The 15,733-nt window shown below is 38.9% G+C and overlaps 1 protein-coding gene and 1 long non-coding RNA gene across 4 annotated transcripts in view; both read right to left on the bottom strand.

Moving 5' to 3' along the window:
- FHIT (fragile histidine triad diadenosine triphosphatase) overlaps positions 1–15,733 on the bottom strand; it is a 1,529,913-nt gene that overhangs the window by 735,843 nt on the left and 778,337 nt on the right. The window lies entirely within an intron of this gene.
- LOC117660666 (uncharacterized) lies at positions 5,040–9,821 on the bottom strand. Its single transcript, XR_004589760.2, has 2 exons — positions 9,706–9,821; positions 5,040–5,232 (listed from the first exon to the last, which is right to left on the bottom strand). It is a non-coding gene; the product is annotated as an uncharacterized LOC117660666 (long non-coding RNA).

The following is a 15,733-nucleotide window of genomic DNA, read 5'->3' as shown; positions in this document are numbered from 1 at the left end:
ACAAGTTGTGCCACTTATTAATTGTTCTAGTTGTAGGGAACTAGTAGTTCACTAGTAGTAAATTAGTTGAACCTTTGTTAGTATTTTGACTGCAATGGATCTCCAAGCTCTCAGAGACCAAAACTCACAGAAAGTGTGACTCAGTGGACATGCCCAACGTATCCTCTACCACCGAGTGATAGCTCTTCCCAAATGGATTGATTTACAATATAATTTCTTTACCGCCCCAATGAAATAACTTGGGGTGATCCAGCTGTTTGATCTAATTGATCCAGCCATCTGGATCTGGGACACAGCTGAACAGTCAAAAGGCAGACAAGTCAAAGGAAAATATGAGGAAGGACAATGATGTTAAGAAGCAGCAGTAGTAATAGTAGCTATGGCAAAACAGGGCAACCTGGTGACATCCTCAAAAATAGGAGGTGTCCATACTCTCCTGTCCAAAAAGATAGCATGGACTTACTTAAGCTCTGTAAATTTAGCACTGGGAAATCAATTGGCTGAAAAGGGTAGAGAAGGTGCGAATGAAAGGTTAGGTAAGCATGGAGCAATGTGATTAGAATGCAAGGGCAAGGGCTGAAATGATTGAAAAAAAAATATGTTGCTCAAGAGGAGATTATTGTCTTAACAATGGAGGAGATAAAGTGTTTTGTCAGAGCTTCCGTCAACTGCATAAAGGAAAAGGTGACAAAAACCACAGGAAGTCACATGAAGACCAAAATGTCAGGGCAACGTATGACAGAGAAATAAAAACTTACATCGAAATGATCAGATTCTTTATCTAGTGTATTTTCTTGTGTCCACAATATTTGTATGATAGATGCCAGTATAAATGGCCTTCTGGCTAGTTTATGTAATTTTTTCCCAAGTATTGCAAAGATCTGTCACATTCCTCCTTCAGGGTTTCAGAAAGAATGACAAATCTAGTGGGATTCTCCCTTCCCAGCTTTCAAGATAAACAGTTGTTGATGTTTCTGGTCTATCACTTTGTCAATATTCACACCAGTGACATAATCATATAACAAGCTTCACATTGAAGTGTCTGGTTTTTTCTTTCCTGACAGTGTTTTACAAGGTTTTTTTTTAAAAAAACTTTCACAGGTTTTAAAAAAAACAGCTCTTCTATCATGGTGACATTATTCATTACAGGAAAGGGCATTTCTTTGAATGCTTTCTTCACGGGAATGTATCTCATCAGCCATTTTTACCTTCTACACGAGTAACAGGCCAACATAGCATTTAGTTTAAGTCAAATTCACGTCATCATAGTGGCATCACCTGATGTATCCCCACTTCGCTAAACCGGACGTGGGCGTGGCCAGCACATGACGCATCCGGCCCGTGGGCTGGGAGTTTAAGTCAATGGCTGCCTTTGTCACTGCATACTTGAAACAGCTTTTGCAGCACCTATATGGAGTTTCCCTAGAGGTCCATGCTGTTCTCAGTGGTCTTCTATGCAGACAAAATATGAAAGTAAAACTCAAATATATTGCAAGCGGCATAAACCTTGCCGTGAGGCAAGTGGCTACCTTTTAGTGCATATAGTTCTACATGACCACAGAGGCTCCAAAAAAGCTTTCTTTGTTGTTATCAATGCATTTTTATTTTATTTATTTTTTTGCTTTAATTTATATGCCGCCCTTCTCCGGAGACTCAGGGTGGCTAACCCTGTGTTAAGCAATAGCCTTCATATTTTTGTATATTTATACAAAGTCAGATTATTGCCCCCACAATCTGGGTCCTCATTATCAAATAGCCATCAAGCAGACTTTTTGGAGGTGGTCAAGATCTTAATGAGAGCTGCTCTAGAAACCCAGGATTGCAGGTTACTGTGACTACCCAGTCACAAATATTATTTTTATAACCTCAATGTCTTTGAGGTGTAGTTTCATTTTTTTTTTTTGAAGGCACAAATCATCTTGACCTTTTTCATTCAAAATATACCGTGTTTCCCCAAAAATAAGACCTCCCCGGATAATAAGCCTAATCGGGTTTTTGAGCACATGCGCTAAAATAAGCCCCCCCCCAATAAGCTCTCTCCGAAAATATTTAAACACTTGTGCAGCCGGTCCCCGCCATTTCCTCTGGTTAGGGTTAGGGAGACATTCGGACACAATGTGATGGATATTTTGTCAAGGAGCACCACAGTTACACTGAGGGGGTAGAGACAAGACCCCACTTAAACAATGAGTCCTGGCAGACACCATGTTGGGTACAGATCTAGTTCAGAGTTGACCAATGCTGGCGAGGAAGATCAAAACCTGGCACCTTTTGTGTAGGGTCATCTATGTAACTGCCTTTATCTGGGCGTTCAACAGCCCATTTTTAATGAAATTTATATATTATAATGAAAGCAGCACATAATAACAATAACAACAATCCATACAGATCTCATCCTGATGACATCCTGAAAGTTTCAGAAGATCTGGCTGTTCTCCTAGGCTTGGGGTTATGGTGGGAGTCAAGGTTTGAGTGAAGAGTTCCTCTACAGAAAAACAGAGAAGGAGCCATCTGGATCTTGCTGGGAGGGGACATTATAATGAAAAGAAAACAATGAATCTGCTTGTACATCTTCCTTTCAAAAGTGTTACAAGGAACAGTAGCACCTTGCAAGCCTCTTATTCCAATATTGATTGCTTCTCAGGGATTTAGTTTTAACTTGTACAATGGCAAACTGAATCTAGTTCATTCAATTTGGAATTGTTATTTAGAGTTTCGCCAAATGTAAATGCAACCGCCCCCCATACACAAAAACAGTAGATTGGAGTACAATTAAAAAAAAATGAGAAGAGTTTTGTAAACCAATGAGTTTCAATGGCTGGATCTGAGTCTAACACAGCTCTAAAAAGCAAAGATTCAACCTGTCAGTTTTATGAAAATTATCCTATCATAGTTGAGCGGAGAAAATCAAGAGGGTGGAAAGAAAGAGAGCCAGTGGTGCAGAAGTATAGCTAAATTTAAATCTCTGATACGATGGATCTGTGCTTCCAGTCCAGAAATTGAAATAATATGAAAGAAAAGAAATTTCCCAGGTGCAAGACTGAGATGCACTTCTTCACATTTTAAGGGAGTGTCAAAAGGCAAATGCACACATGGGGTGCAATCTTTGACTGGGCTATTGCAATTGGAGCCTGGATCCCAGAAAGGTCAGCAGAAGTAATTATGCCAGCAAGGAAGCAGAATAGTAATATTTTATTTATTGACCAATGCCTTGTGGAATATCTTCTAGGACAGCATTTGTCAACCTTGGGAGAGAAATAGAATAGAGTAGAGTGGAGTGGAGTGGAATGGAATAGGAATAGGAATAGGAATAGGAATAGGAATAGGAATAGGAATAGGAATATTCTTTATTGGCCAAGTATGTTTGGACACACAAGGAATGCGTCTCTGTGCACGTATGGACTCCAAATCTCAGAATTCTCTATCCTAGCAATCAAGTACACACATCTCAAAGGTGCTTTGATTGAGAAATTGTACCATAGAATACAAAAAAATGCAACCATAATTTTCACCTCTAAAGTGAAAAGTGAGGACTTCCCAGGACAAGGTAGTCCTTGAGTTACCCACCATAACTGGGACTAGAAATTGTTATTTATTTATGAATTTATTCTATTTAGGAATTTATTCTGAACCATTTCATTGTGAAGAACATCTTCAGAATTCATCATTTCTTAGGGAGGTTTGGCCTATCCATTTCCTTCCTGGGTTTCAGAAGAACAAATAAAACTTGGCCCAGAAGGAAATCTTGTGGTGAATTATTGGATGCTTTGTGGACACATGATTTTGTAGCTTTTTCTGTATTCTCTTATGTTGGGGGTTCTTTTTAATTATTATTCCTTTGGATGGTTTTATTCATTGTTTATTTGAGGAATTCTTTTTTCTGATTTTTTATTATTATTATTATTATTATCTGCTCAGAGTGTTTGGGAGTGAATACTACACTCATATAGCAAGCACACAAAAAAATCCCATTGTAGGTTTAGCAAATATCTACCAAAAGGATAGGCCTTTTGAAGGCACAACTTTTTTTGCTAAGTACATTATCTTCACTTGGCACCAATTTCACAATCTTTTAAGCATTCAACAGCATATAATTTTATACTTCTGTACTTTTAATGGCATTTGATTGCTTTACTTTATAGTTTAGTCTCTTTTTTTAATTGGCTGAGAAGTCTTATAGTTTCATTCATTACTGTTCTTACTCAGTTGTTGGATTTTTTTGGTTTTGTTTTGTCACTTTGAAAATGTATTAATTTATTGCTTAATGTTCTTGCTGCTTAGCCACCTGCAGGTAATTTGAAAGAAGCAGGAATACCCACTGCCAAAATAAAATGATTATGTTGGATTTGTTGACTTATCCACTTGCTTCTTGGATGTCTGTCATATCCAAGTGTTATTGTATCACAAATAGTCCCATTTAACAAGCTTGAGTCCCAATAAAATTGCAAACATCAAATGGTTTAAACTTCAAATTTTCAAGGATCAGTCAGAATCTTTATACAAGCATCCCAAGAGCCAAATCTGAAAGAAGCATACACAAAGAAATTCACAACTCCAAAAACTTGCTTTGTCCTGCTAAATTTGGCATATCTGTCATGAATTCAATTACTATTCCAGTACACAGAGGTTCATACCAGTGGTGGGTTTCAAATTTTTTTCTACCGGTTCTGTGGGGGTTGCTTGGTGGGCATGGCATGGATTGGTGGGTGTGGCTTGGTGGGCGTGGCAGGGAAAGGATACTGTAAAATTTCCATTTCCTCCCCACTCCAGGGGAAGGTTACTGCAAAATCTCCATTTCCTCCCGATCAGCTGGGACTTGGGAGGCAGAGAATAGATGAGGATGGGGCCAGTCAGAATTTTTACTACCAATTCTCTGAACTACTAAAAAAATTCTGCTATCGGTTCTCCAGAACTGGTCAGAACTTGCTGAAACCAACTTCTGGTTCATACCCAGATTGTAAAGTTGTTAGGACTCATTTACCTAATAATATAACTTAAACTTTTAATTTGGGGGAGGGGAGAAACTCAAGTCTATCAAATGTGGTTTCAATTAGTTTTTAATATTTCAAATTTTATTTTAGTTTCATGTTTCCATATGAGTTTTCTTCCAACACAGACATTTGTGTCCACCTGTCTTCAGTATTTTTGTAAGCCGCTGATTGGTTGAATGTCTCCCATTTGTGCATTTTCTTCGAATTTCATGTATTCTTTGATGGAGTTTGGAGCTGGGAGCTATATTGCAATATTTGAAAAAATAAGAATATGTTTATTTTTATTATAAATAAATAATAAATGGAAAAACTGATTCTCATTTATTTAAACAATTATACATTAATTTAGTAGATATTAACATTTCATCTGATTTCTTACTCATTTATGCACACATACACACTCGGTATTTGTATGCATTTCTCAAAAATAACCTTATTTAGCACAACCCTAGTACATCCTTAAAAATGGAACTCTCCTCCTCAAATCAACATGCATCTTATCAAATTAATCATCATAATGGAGCATACATACTTTAAACTGTAACTCCCAGATTAAATTTTAAGACTTACTTTTTCTGAACTAGTTCTTCAGTGAGTGAAGTGAGTGATTATTTAAGAAAAAAAATATATGGGCTTAGGAAAAGAAACATGAATCCAAAGAGCCCAAAGTAATCATAATATCCTTAGCTGAAAAGGAGAAACAAGCTGATTGGTTCTGATATTGCTGATTCTTTGCCTATTATTATAGGAAGGATAGAAAAGTTGACACTCTTCTATAACTCTCATAATTCCTGGACATCACCTGGCTGATGACAGCTAAATAGCATCAGGTTACTTAGCTGCTTTACACATTGACAGTAAATGACCTTGATGATATAACATATTATCTTGATCACAAAAGAAGGGTAGTACAAATATATGAGTTGTTAAAAATTGCCTAAATTGAAATGGCACTGCAGCTTGACATTGTTGTGGCCTGCCAGCTGCCAGCCCCTTCGGCAGCCGAGTCAGATGAGGAGGAGGCGTGGGAGTCAGGGACAGCATCAAGGCAAATCTGAGAGCTCTGAGGGGGAAGATGGACTGGAGCTGTCACAGATAGAGACAGAGGTGGAGCCTGGGCCACCCATCAGCCCTCAGATGGAGAGTCAACAGCCCCCCCGGTCTGGAGGTGGCTGATGAGGAAGAGGAGGAACAGCTGGGTCCAGTGTCTGACACACCAATGTGCAGAAGGCAGAGAAGAGGAGAGCAGTGGAAATCTATGGGCCGGTCCTTGAGATGGAACAGCCACTGCTGCTAGTGAAGCCCCAACCTAGCTCTGAGGATAAAAGACAGGGGGCAGAGATGAATAGGTGTGGCAGACAACTATTCATTTCACTGCTGGACAGACTTGTTAGCCTGCTGTGAGAGAGAGAGAGAGAGAGAGAGAGACTTTTTGCCAGGGCTGCTGGCGCTCCTAATAAAAAAAAAAACATTTAGTTAACTACAGAGGGTTTGTCGTGTTTTGGAGCCAGGGCAGAACAGACATCCAACAGAGGGGAATTTTATTCTTAAACCCAAATGCCACCCCTGAATACTAGATGGTTGTTTCTGTGTCACCACCAATCTATAATTGCAGCACATGAATCTAGGAAATCTTAGTTTGGTAATAATTACATGCAAGTAGTCCACAAATTACAACCACAATTGAGCCCAAAATTACTGTTGCTAAGCAAGATGGTTGTTAAGTGACTTTTGCCCCATTTATGACCTTTCATACCACAGTTTTTAAGCAAATCATTGCAGTTAAGTTAGTAACATGGCTGTTAAGTAGATCCTGCTTCCCCATTGATCTTGCTAAAGGAGCACAGTAGCTCAGGAGGTTAGGACATCAGGCTGATGATCAGCAGCTTGTGTTTGAGACCCAGTTGCTGCCATAGGGATGGCGTAAGCTCTTGTCACACACTCCAGCTCTTGCTGACACAGCAGTTCAAAAGTGGGCAACCACAAATAGATAAATGGGTACCATTACGGTAGACAATATAACAGGGACATGAAAGAATTCCTCAACTGGGCATCCTCCTGGCAACAGTGATGTCACCACTCAATCCTTTCCACCTGGAAGCTCTTCAGAGCTCCTGACATGAATGTAGTAGTAGTAGTATTAACTTTGCTGGTCAGTAGGTCACAAAAGATGATCACCTGAACTCAGGACACTGGATCATAAATGCATGTCAGTTGCCAAGCCCTGGTGGCGCAGCAGACTAAAGCACTGTTATTAACATCAGCTGCCTGCAATTACTGCAAGTTCAAATCTCACCAGGCTCAAAGTTGACTCAGCCTTCCATCCTTTCTAAGGTAGGTAAAATGAGGACCCGGATTATGGGGGTAATAAGCTGACTTTGTATAAAATATACAAAAGTATGAAAGCTATTGCTTAACGCATTGTAAGCCGCCCTGAGTCTCCGGAGAAGGGCAGCATATAAATCAAATTTTAAAAAAAAGCAACAAAATTTTGATCATATGACCATGAGAATCCTGCCATTGTTGTAAGTATGAAAAACAACCCTAACTCACTTTTTTCAGTGCCATTGCAACTTCAGATGATCACTAAATGAATGGCTGTAAATTGAAGACTTCCCGTATTATGCTTCAGTGAATGGAGGTAATGAGTTTGGGGTAAAATTATGAAATATTCTGAATGAATGTGACTGGGCAGGGGTGGGGGAAGTATATTCTGTAGTATATTAGAAGACAAAAATGGATGAAGAAGAACAGGATGAGCATACAAGAAAAATGACTGGGATGTTTCAAAACAAATACATGGTATAAACCAGTGATGGGATTCAGCCAGTTCGCATCTATTCGGGAGAACCAGTTGCTAAGTTTCTAAGCAGTTCGGAGAACCAGTTTTTGGAAGAAATCTTATTTTGTTTTTTTCCACTTTACAGGGCTAATCCTTTAAGGAAGGCAGGAAGGAAACATTCTGGTGTTGTTTCTAGCCTAATCTTTATTGCCGTGCTTACAGAAACTGCCTCTCTGGTTAACCCTTATTCCATTGTAACAGCGAAGGCAAAGCGCCCTTCGACGTGAGTGATGTTGAGTTGGCCACCCCCTCACATTCACATGACCACCGAGCCATGCCTACCAAGTTGGTCATTAGGGCAGAGAACTGGTTGTTAAATTATTTGAATCCCACCACTGGTGTAAACATAAGGCTACTTTTGCACACACACCAAAAGGAAATTTAACTGGGAAAGCATGACTGATTTGATTGTGTATGGTGAAAGGGAAAGACGATTAGTAAAGGACACCAAAGAGGTAAGAATTTCAGAATGTGGAATGAGCCATTATTTGGTAGTATCAAGCGTGGATCTTGGGGGTGGGGGGGAAATGGAATGGTGAAGGAAGAAAAGGCACAATCCAGTATGTAATCAATGAATTTAATAAAAATGAAATGAAATGAGTCCCAGGGAATAAGTGGTACAGCAAACCACCCCAACCCTTCAGTCCAAAGCTCTTAGATCCAAAAAGCTGAGAATGGTCTCATAAAATTTTACAAGGTAGCATACAGGACCCCTATATTGGAACCAATTATCTGCATTTTGATTTTGATGACTCTAATCTTCACAGTATAGTTATAGATAAGTCCTCGATTTACACCTATAGTTAGGATCAGAATTTCCATTGTTAAGCAAGTTGATAAGTCACAACAATTTTACAACCATTTTGCCATGGTTGTTAAGCAAATCACGGCAATTGTTATGTGAACCATGCAGTTGCTAAGTTAAGTTCAGCTTCCTCCACTGACCCTAATTGTCAGAAGCTGGTTGGGAAGGTTGCAAATGATTGCACATGACCCCTGGTTGCTACAATCATCATAAATACATGCTGATTGCCAAGCACCTGAATCTTTATCATATGACTGTGGGGATGCTGCTGCAATGATCATAATAGCATAATAGCATAATAGCAATAGCGCATAGACTTATATACTGTCCCACAGTGCTTTACAGCACTCTCTGGGCAATTTGCAACATCAGCATATTGCCCCCAACAATCTGGATCCTCATTTTACTGACCTTGGAAGGATGGAAGGCTGAGTCAACCTTGAGCTGGTCAGAATCAAACTTCTGGCAGTCGCAAGAATTAGCCTGCAATACTGCATTCTAACCACTGCACTATAAGTGGACGGACCAGTCATAAGTTCCTTTTTTCATCTCTGTTGTAAACTTCAAACAGTCACTAAACAATTGGTTGTAAGTTAAGGACTCTCTGTTCTGCAGTCCTTTGAGTCTGAGGATTGTAAAGCAATATTTCATAGGACAGACATCATTAAACCCAGTGGTGGGTTTCACTTATCTTTGTTACCGGTTTGCTCGCGTGTGCACCACTTCTGCACATGCACAGAAGCTTCTGCACATGTGCAGAGCGTATTTGATGACGTCCGGGCGGGTGGGCGGAGCCTTCCACCGCCACTGCTGATTAAACCCTGCACAACTCAGAAAACCTCTAACAATCTTTATTGCCTTACACTTCCACTAAGACCACTGGAACAATACAAATTGCATGCATTTCAACTGAATTGTCCTCATATAAAAGCTACAAACAACCAAGAATGGATTTTGTGGGTGTCAATCTAAAAACTGCACAAATACCATCCTTGTTAAACATCTCTAAGCAGCACTGTTGCTACAGAGACACATACATTATATATACATTCAAGTTAAGCACTAACCTTAGTCCTTAACCTTGAGTGGCTGCTTTCAGAATTATCTAGAACAGGAGAGTCAAATTCGCAGCCCGTGGGCTGGATGCGTCACACGCTGGCCACGCCCACCCTCAGTTTAGCTAAGGGGAAAAAAGTTGTGATACATTACGGGATGACAATGTGTCATCGTGAGTTTAACACCCCTGATCTAGAATATAGGAAATAGGGGGGGGAATGAGGATATTGTGGTCAAGATGCTGTTCATTCCTATCTCTCATTCTTATTTCCGCTGTTATGCTTTCCTTTTGCACTTACATGCACTTATTTCAGTGGTGGGATTCAGCCAGTTCACACCACTTCGGGAGAACCGGTTGTTAACTTTCTGAGCTGTTTGGTGAACTGGTTGTTGGAAGAAATTATTAGGGCAGAGAACCGGTTGTTAAATTACTTGAATCCCATCACTGACTTATTTTAACTATTTTGTATTATACTGTTACATATTTAAAATAAAAAATGATACAATTCAAGCACATTTCCCTATTGAGATCATACTTGCCCTCTTCCCTGTTGTTGTTTTTTAAAGAAGACGCCCAAAATTCTGCACTTATAGACTGAGGCAATACCGTTTAGGCTAAATGTGTCGCGTTCATTTGAAGCGTTGATTCCAGTAATGTAGGTTGTGTGCCATAAATTAGTGTTCCTGCAATTATTGTTATTTTTTTTTCTCAACTTATCACGGATATTTACTGTTACAATTACTTGTTAACTGCAAGGAGTCTCCGAAGAATTACCGCAGAATACAAGAGGAATGAATGTATGACTAAATAAATAAATATCAGCAAAACTGCTAACAAGACAGAACTAGTCGGGAAAATGCAGGGTGCCAAGCAAACTTCAAAAACTTTCAAAAATATAAAAAATAAAAATAGGACAGAGCCCTAAAGCCATTTCAAAACGGAAAAATAAAACCCCAGATGTAGTAGTGATTTGTTTGCTTGTAATTAGAAATGTGCTTTGCAGAACACACTGTCAGACAAAAATATATATATATAAAAAACAACACCAACTCAGCATCCGCAGAGGGATCAAAAAAAGTCAAGATGATAGTTGTGGCACCGACTCTTTTTTTTGCATGCCATGGAAGAAAACCCCTTTCGTACATTATTTGTTTCAAGCCCTCTCTATTTCCTGCTATTAATCCCAGGATTTTAAATTAAAACAAGATGCTAACAGAAAGGCAATTAACTGCACATAGAGGCCAACCAATCTTCATTTCCCATTCTTATATTCCGAGCAGAATGAAAATGAAAAAAACAAAAACAAAAACGATCTATTCGTCTTTTTCTGAAATACTCTCTCTCCTGTCCATGAAAATACGCTCAGGAGCTAAATATCATTGTAGCGAGATTAATCTTATTCTATTTCCCCCACAGACAAATGCAATCAGACAGGGCATGGTTTAAAACCTCTTATACCTCCACTCAGACATCTGGAGACAGGTCTGCCACGACCTCCCGGTTATCAGAAAGAAAGTGAAAAAGACAGACAGCACTTCAAATAAATCAATTCCGCCTATTAGCTCTTTTCATTTGTCTATATTTTCAAAAGCAGTGGGCAAACCAAAGGTGATTTGTTTGGTAATTATACCGCTTTCTTAACTACTTCAAACTCGGCTTAGATCTACACTGATCAATGGACTCGTGCAACATCCATAACATAGTTTTAAAAAATCAAGTACAAAAACATTTACAAACAACAGTTCCAGCCCCCACCCTCTCCCCACCCTCTCCACACACACCCCTTGCATGAATTGGATAAAATAATTTGTTTTACCATGTAAAAATAGGTCTGTCATTTCAGGCAAATTGTTTGGGTTGGTGAGGGAGGGGGGGGTAACACATCCACAGTGCGAAGATGCTAAACACTGACAGATTAAACTTTTTAAAGGGAGGGAAAAAAAACCCGAAATGTTTTCCTCCAGGCTTTCTCTGTACAACTTTAAGCTGCAGTGAATTTATTGTTTATGGTGGTTACTTTTTCTTTCCGTTTTGGGTTTAACAGAAAGTTGTCGCTAAGCAATTTCAGTCCACAGAGCATATTGTAAACAGGGAGAAGCTGCAGTGATGTACGGCTATTTTTGAGTGGACTACAGTGACATAAGAATGAAGCCAATTCCACGTGAGAGAAGACAATCCAGTACAGGTAGTCCTTGACTTACAACAGTAAATGACTGCTCGGTGTTACAACGGTGCTGAAAAATGTGATTTCATTTCATTTTTTCAGTCATGTGATCAGAATTCAGATGTTTGGCAACTGACTCATATGTATGACGGTTCCACTGCCCTGAGGTCATGTGGCCACCTTTCGTGACCTTGTGACAAGCAAAGTCAATGGGGGAAGCCAGACTCAATTAACAACCATGTTACTAATTTAACAACTGTAGAGATTTACCGTATATACTCGAGTATAAGCCGAGTTTTTCAGCACATTTTTTATGCTGAAAAAGCCCCGCTCGGCTTATACTCAAGTGAGGGAAAAAAATGCCTTTAAAAGCATCTGGCGATCCCAGCTGAGTTGCCTGATCGTCAGAGGCTTCTAAAAGGAGCACTTACAGAGCTAGTTTACTGTTTTTCTTTGAAATAAATATTCAAAAACATTTAACCTACTGATGCTTCAATTAATGTAATTGATATCTATTAATTGGTATCTATTTTTATTTCATTAATTGGTATCTTTTTTATTTTGAAATTTACCAGTAGCTGCTGTATTTCCCACCCTAGGCTTATACCCAAGTCAATAAGTTTTCCCAGTTTTTTGTGGTAAAATTAGGTGCCTCGGCTTATATTCGGGTCGGCTTATACTCGAGTATATACGGGTACTTAACAATGGTGGCAAGAAAGTAAAATGGGGCAAAGCTCACTTAACAAATAGAAATGTTGAGCTCAGTTGTGGTTGCAAGTCAAGTACCATCTGCACTTTCTTTGAATAGCTGTCTCTCTCTAAGATCCTCATCAAATCACTAACAGAGACACGTAACTCATTCAGGAGTGAACTTCGAATTTAATTGTAACAACTTAACAATTAAAGTCCTAACGTTTGCATCACTTACATTATTTTCCAAATGTTATAATTTATGTAGTCTTTGTTTTAGCTGTGCTCCCATCATCAAAGTTTTTTTTTAAAAAAAAAAACCCTGTAGAGCACAAGGACAATCTTCAGGAATATTCTCTATTATAAATTCCCTATTATAAATAGGGAATGTAATAAACATTATAGAAATAACATGATAGGGGTTTTTTTCTCATTTTTTAAATTGCCCTGTTGCTCATTTTGTTATTTTATTTAATCGTGAGTGAGTGAGCTGCCCAGTGTCATATGTAGATAGTCCTTGACCTTTCATTTAATGACCATGTGATGGGTCTGAAAAAAGTGGCTAATGACCGGTCCTTGCATTTATGACCATCACAGTATCCCCATGGTCATGTGATCAAAATTGCAGTGTCCCGGGGTCATGTGATTGCCATTTGTAACCTTCCCAGGGGCCTCCAATGAGCAAAGTCAATTGGGGAAGCCAGATTATTCACCAACGCAACTGAGGGCAGGACAAGAAGCAATGGGTGGAAACTAATCAAGGAGAGAAGTAACTTAGAACTGAGGAGAAATCTCCTCACAGTGAGAATAATTAATCAGTGGAACAACTTGCCTCCGGGAGTTGTGAATGCTCCAACACTGGATGTTTTTAAGAAGATGCTGTATCCAGCATCACCATTTGCCTGAAGTGGTGTCGGGTTTCCTGCCTAAGCAGGGGGTTGGAGTAGAAGACCTCCAAGGTCCCTTCCAACTCTGTTATTCTATTCTATTCTATTCTATTCTATTCTATTCTATTCTATTCTATTCTATTCTATTCTATTCTATTCTATTCTATTCTATTATTATTTCCCTCATGATTATCTCATTTGCTTAACAATCTCCATGATTCACTTAATGTGGCAAAAGTGGTTGTAAAATCAGGCACAACTCATTTCATGACTGCATTGCTTAAAGATGGAAGTCACTGTCTCAATTGTGCTTATAAGTTGAGGACTACCTCAACTTACATGTGATGGCCACTTATAAACATTTGAATACCGTGTTTCCCCCAAAATAAAACCCTGTTTTATATTTTTTTGAACCCTGAAATAAGTGCTTGGCCTTATTGCCATGCACTCAAAAGCCCAATTGGGCTTATTATCAGGGGATGTCTTATTTTGGGGGAAACAGAGTAATAAATACATAGTAAGTATTCTACCACACTAATCCATCTTCCCCCCCCCTTTTTTCCCCCATATATTTGGATGTGTGTGCAGTATCATAACATATATAGAAAAGGATAATGTTTTCTGTCACTCCTTTTACCTCACCACATCACAGACATTGCTGAGTTAAGGGGAGAGGAGGATGAAGAAGAAAGAAATCTTAAGAAAAGAAAAAAGAGAAAAGAGAAGATAAGGCAGGCAAATCACTACTGCTAGACAAAATGTCAATTGCCAGTGGTGTTTCAATAGATCAGGATAATAAGAGTTAATGAATAGTCACTATGGAATGGCAGGTAATTGGTACACTCCCAATTTTCTCATGTTAAGTAAACTAGGACAGTATATAGGAAGAGAGACAAAAGTAGATGTCTATTCATCTGTGTACTTTCTCTCAGTGTTTCCCAATCTTGACAACATAAGAAATATGTACTTCAACTTCCAGAATCCCATAGCCTGCTGGCTATGGAATTCTGGGAGTTGAAGTCCACACAATATCTCTAGCTATTGAATAATAAGCACCAGGCTTGATTACTTATACAAATCATGAGTTAATTTCAATCTGTGAGATTTACGTGCAATTTCCCAACAAACTTTCAATTGGTTGGGTTGGGTTGGATTGGATTGGATTGGATTGGGAAGGAAGGCAAATTTATAGTAAGCTCTCATCATCTTCTATATTTCAGGTACAGGAAAAAAAATCATAGTAAATCACCCAGATATTAATATTTGAATTATAAATTAGTATGCATAGTAAAAGATTTCCTAAGGAGCTTTACTAGGTGTTTTAATGAGCTTAAATTGATGGGAATAGCTCCCTCTAGACAAACTAATATGTCCTTATAAAAACATAAAGATAAACCAAGGAAATTGCTAACAAATATCCAACCATTTTGCAAATTAAGACAATAAATGCAAACTCAGCTATTATATCTCAAATGCAACAAAAGGAAAGGCAGGGAAATATGTTACCTAAGGGCGATTGCTTAGTTAGCAGTATCAATAATTTCATTTCATTTCTATAGTATTTTAACAGATTTAACGGATTAACAGAGTTGGAAGGGACCTTGTAGGTCATCTAGTCCAACCCCCCACCCAAGCAGGAGACCCTACACCATTTCTGACAGATGGCAGTCCAATCTCTTCTTGAAAGCTTCCAGTTTTGTTGCTGTCAAGTAATTTTCCTAAAGATATCACCTAAAATGACACATACAATTTTAAATGAGCTAGCAAAGTAAACTTAAAAATATTAAAGGTTGGATCTAGACAAAATTATAATACTAGGATTCAGTTGATTTATTAAAAAAAAAAATCCCACTTATTTTAAACTTACTAAATACAGTGAAAATTCCAGCACAGCGTTATCGAGTTAATTCTCCAAACGTATATCCTGAAGCCTTTAGGTTGGATTCCCAAAAAATATTCCCAATGTAAGGGTGTTCAAACACAGTACCTATCTATAACTTTTTAAAATCAATTTCAAATTTTGCCAGGATCACTGGCTGATGTCAACAGTTTAGGAAAAAGTGCCTTTAAAGCAGGCGCGTCAAACTCGATTTCATTGAGGGCCACATCAGGTTTCTGTTTGACCTTGGGGAGCCGGGATGGGTGTGGCCAAGGTTGAGCATGGCCAGCTTGATGTCACTTGTGTCAGGGGCTCCTGTAGTGGCCCGAGTGCCTCTCTCAGCCAAAACGGGCTCCCGAACTTAATTTTCACTGGCAGAAGCACCGCGGGCTGGTCCTTCACTGTTTCCAGGGTGGCC

This window comes from Pantherophis guttatus, chromosome 2, assembly GCF_059756535.1.
Source record: "Pantherophis guttatus breed Tessera chromosome 2, ASM5975653v1, whole genome shotgun sequence".
Classification (NCBI taxonomy): Eukaryota; Metazoa; Chordata; class Lepidosauria; order Squamata; family Colubridae; genus Pantherophis; species Pantherophis guttatus.
The sequence above is the reverse complement of the archived record's forward strand: the minus strand, read 5'-3'. Positions and strand labels throughout refer to the sequence as shown.